The sequence below is a fragment of the Diceros bicornis genome, unplaced genomic scaffold, assembly GCF_020826845.1.
Source record: "Diceros bicornis minor isolate mBicDic1 unplaced genomic scaffold, mDicBic1.mat.cur scaffold_90_ctg1, whole genome shotgun sequence".
Taxonomy (NCBI): domain Eukaryota; kingdom Metazoa; phylum Chordata; class Mammalia; order Perissodactyla; family Rhinocerotidae; genus Diceros; species Diceros bicornis.
In genome coordinates, this window is record NW_026691791.1 from 77610 (window position 1) to 81709 (window position 4100).

Here is a 4100-nt window from a genome sequence, read left to right on the forward strand (position 1 = left end):
AATGAAACTTCCAACACATATAAATCTAAAAAAAGGGAAAATACAGTATTTCATTATGTGCGGCTGTGACTCAACATGCAACAAATACCAGAAAAATAGAGACCCAGAAGTAGGTGTCTTTTCTGAGAAGACAGATATAACAGCTCTTTCGTGAAATATTATGTTGGAATCTATTGGAATATTACACAAAAAGGACAATCCGTTTGGACTATGTAATTTTTCTCTGTGACTGTGAGGGCAAAATCGAAAGAATCCCCTGACTGTGATAACTCTCTGTTGATCTTAAAATACAAATGCATAACACTCAGGAAAGGAAAATGAGAGAACAAAATGAGAAAGAAAGAAATCCTTTCTCTCCTCACCTGAAACCCAATCTCTCACCTCAGAAGGTTCACTGTCTGTATCTTCTCTGTCATGCAAAGGAATCAAAGAAAAGAAAACTATTGGTATATATTAAAGTTTCAAGAGCTTAAAGCAAGAAGACATCAGGACCCCTGCAGAGGCATTAACTTAGAATGAGCTCCATGTCATCTGCACCGTTTTGTCTTTTCTTCATCATGTTTGTCGGGACATCCTTCTTGGCCCCTCAATCTCCCTGCCTCACTAGCAAGTCTGTCTGCATGAATGCTACCGCCAGGCTCTCTCTTGCTGTCTTCACTTTCTCTTCCTGTTTCCTGATATCCTCCTCAGTCACCAGAAATTGTTTGCAAAGGAGTTGTGGGATGTACAGAGCAGCTCCTGGGATCGTCTTTGCTGAATCTCAAGACCAGGCAGGGGTGGGCATGGTACTGGAGTTCAGACCACCTGCGAGCACACATGACAGGGATGCACCTGTGCAACTAAGTGCAAGATTCAGCAGGGCTTTGGCAAGGTCCAAAGGACTTAACAGTTCTCCTGCACTCTGCAGGCCTAGAGACCTTGCAGTCTCTTCTGCCAGCAGAGTTGTTGGGGCTGCTCCAAGGTTTCCTCCCTTTGATGGCATCTGACCTCATTGCCAGGATAGGATAAGATTCTAGTAACTGGCCTCTTGAATATGTAACTGGACATCCTCAAAGGGATGGAGATGCTCAAACCAGGCTTTGGGTTGGATTGGTTTCCACAATTATGTCGCTTCCTCTGTGATGATTTGACCATCATACTTCTTTTCTTCTTACCCTATAAAAATAAATTGTGACTGTGGATAAGAGTGATAAATGAAGCCTGCCTTCCCAGGACAATTATGTCAGATGCCTTGTACTTCTACCCTCCCTCTCTCCCTGTGGGGATTAATCTCAACCTGAGTCCTGGGACATCATCAACGAGATTTGGGTCAAGAAGAGAAAGCTCGAGGTCAAAACTCAGGACTACTGCATGTCGTTTCTTCTCCCCCATGTTGTTAGACACTTATGAGTATGATTTTATTCTCATTTTGTCCTTGTCACTCTCAACAACAAAATCCCTGGTGCTCCCTGTCAGGACACACTGTCCCCAGTCTTTTTCTAAATCCCAAATCATACCATTCTTCTGTACTATATGACTATTCATTTAATAAGCCCATTGACCAGTTGGTGTTCATAGCTCCAATAGAGCTTAAGTCAGTAGTGAAATTATCATCCACCCCACTCCTATTGACTGTTATTTGACAACTGTGAACATTAAATCTCAGTACAGAGAATATGTCTGAAAAAACTCAACTTCCAAATGGAGATTGTGCTGTAAGTGGGAAGTACACACTGGATTTATTAAACCCACGAAAAAAAATGTAAACTCTCTCATTATGAAGTTTTGTGTAGAGTGCACCCACATTGATGATATCTTGGTTATAGTGGGTTAAAATATACTATTAAGACTAGTTTCACATGTTGGCTTTCATTTTTTTAAATGTGGCCGTTAAGAAAAAAATTAAATTCGATAATATAGAGTGCTTAATGTTACTATGGGACAGTGCTGTTGAAGCCATCAGTGAAAATAAAGTCCAGAGACAGTGGTTAGGGAAATTGTTTCCCTAGAAAATGAGTCTACACTGACCCACACTGCAAGATGCAGTAAAAACTGTCATACACACACACAGACACACAGACACACTGAGAGAATGAAAAAAACCTCTTCCTAGAGTCCCACCTCTTCTCCCATGGCATGAGGTTGCACTCCTACTTAGTCCTAAGTGGACTAATCTCAAGAAAGAAGGCAGAAGTCAAGGTAATTTACCAGTTAGGAAGATCTAAAACCAGAGACTAAAACTCAAGATATGTGATGAATTTCCTGTCCTGGCTTCTGTTATTTTTTCAATATGTTAGGGAGACTTTTCCAAGGAGGGTTGTTTTAAAACTCACATTTTCTTTACTATGTAAAAATAGACAGGCTATGTAAAGAATAATTACTCTAGCCAATCAATGAAAAGGAGATGATAGAACACGAATACCCTTATTATAAGTCACTCCTCGATTAGAGAGTCAGGGAACAGCTGACATTGTGTTAATTTGGCCTTAATTAGGCTGATTCTGATTTCATGATTGTCATATTGATTGTATTATGCTAGAACCTATGAAACTTCCCAGCCTCCCTACTATTTAACCACCAAGGCCCACCAACCAGACCAGTCCTTGCTGACACATCCCCTGCCTCCATCCCTTCTGACAACACCTGGAGGATTTTCCCCAAATCCCACTCTGTCCCTGAGCTCTTCAACCTGCCCCAGGGCCAGGGAATCATTTTCTCCAAGGCTCAGGATCTGTGTGTGTCCAACTCTGGGGATGGCACTTCTCGCTCTAGTGAAGACAGGGATCAGAGTGCACACCCTGTGAGCTGCAGCAATTGGACAAAGACTGGGGTTTGCTGACAGAAAAGAACCTTTAGTGGGCACGGTTACCAGGGTCCAAGAAGCCCCAGTGATTCCTCCAGGGAATGTGATGCAGGACAGAGCAGGAATGTCTGCCAGTGGTTCGGCTTAGGAATGCCTGTAGGATGACATAGGTGACATTGGTAATGCATTCGCCAATGTTGTTCAATCATTTATTCATCGTATGTCTTGGAGTGATTTCTGCATACATCCAGACAACAGGCTCACCCTCTGGAGCTCACAAGCAGCGTCAGAAGAATTTCTAAATTTTATTTCTAATATATAGGTACAGCACTGGTAATACACTAGGTGTTCCAAGGATTTTTCAAACATTAACTCCGTTAATACTCTCCATAAAACTGCAAAATATGTATGCTGAGCATTATTGCCAACTGACAGTTGAAGAAACTGAGGCACCAATCAGGTAAAGAACTCAGTCAATACAAATATCTAATAAGGGATTGAGCTGGAATTTGGACGTGAGGAGTTAGCTCCATAGTCTGTGCTCTTAACCATGACATTTACTCTCTAAAGACTTCACATCATGAAAAACTTTGATCAGTTATCCATTTTCTTGGTGCATTGAGTAGCCACACTATTTTATCTGTGTCTGAAAAATAGAATACCTGCGTAGAAACTACTGCACATACACACTCACATTACATCTACCAATGTCTCCAGTCTCTGAAAATTAATACAGAGAACATGTCAGAATGTTTCTTGTCCAGGTTGGGAGGACTCTGAGGAAATCTCAGTGTTGATATAAGAAGCTGAAGACAGGCTGGGAGTGGGTCTCAGGGGAAAGGTGTCCTCAGGAGTCACCATTGAATGACAACATTGATGGGAGGGTCTCAGCAATGACTGAATTCAGGATCTGGTGGTGTTTTAACCTGGTGTTTATCTTCTGGCTGTGGGTTTATGGTGATGCAGCACAGGGAGAGGGGATGGTTCACTGTGGTCTTGGGGAAACCAGACCCATGAAAGAGAGGGAATGATGGTTTCCTTAAACAATAGACTCGTGGTGGGAAAAATTCGGCTTGGAAGAGACAGTCCTGTGCCTGGTATAAGCAGAAGGAGTTGCCTCTGCTTCAGCGAAAGCAGACAGCCCTTCCTCATGCACTCATTTTATCTCAATGGGAGGAAGGAGGAGGAAATCATGTAATGATCTTCTGGATGTGAAATTTGTGATGGTAGAGACTGTGCTAGGAGGTTCTGAAAGGCTGCCCTGAGGCATTTCAGACCTTTGCTGTGACCAGAATGACAAGTGTAAGCACCCCTGCGT

General features: G+C 42.4%; 1 pseudogene; it reads right to left on the minus strand.

Annotated features, from left to right (window-relative positions):
* Positions 1-527: 527 nt before the first annotated feature.
* On the minus strand, positions 528-1134 carry LOC131403815 (methyl-CpG-binding domain protein 3-like 1; annotated as a pseudogene).
* Between the last annotated feature and the right edge of the window lie 2966 nt (positions 1135-4100).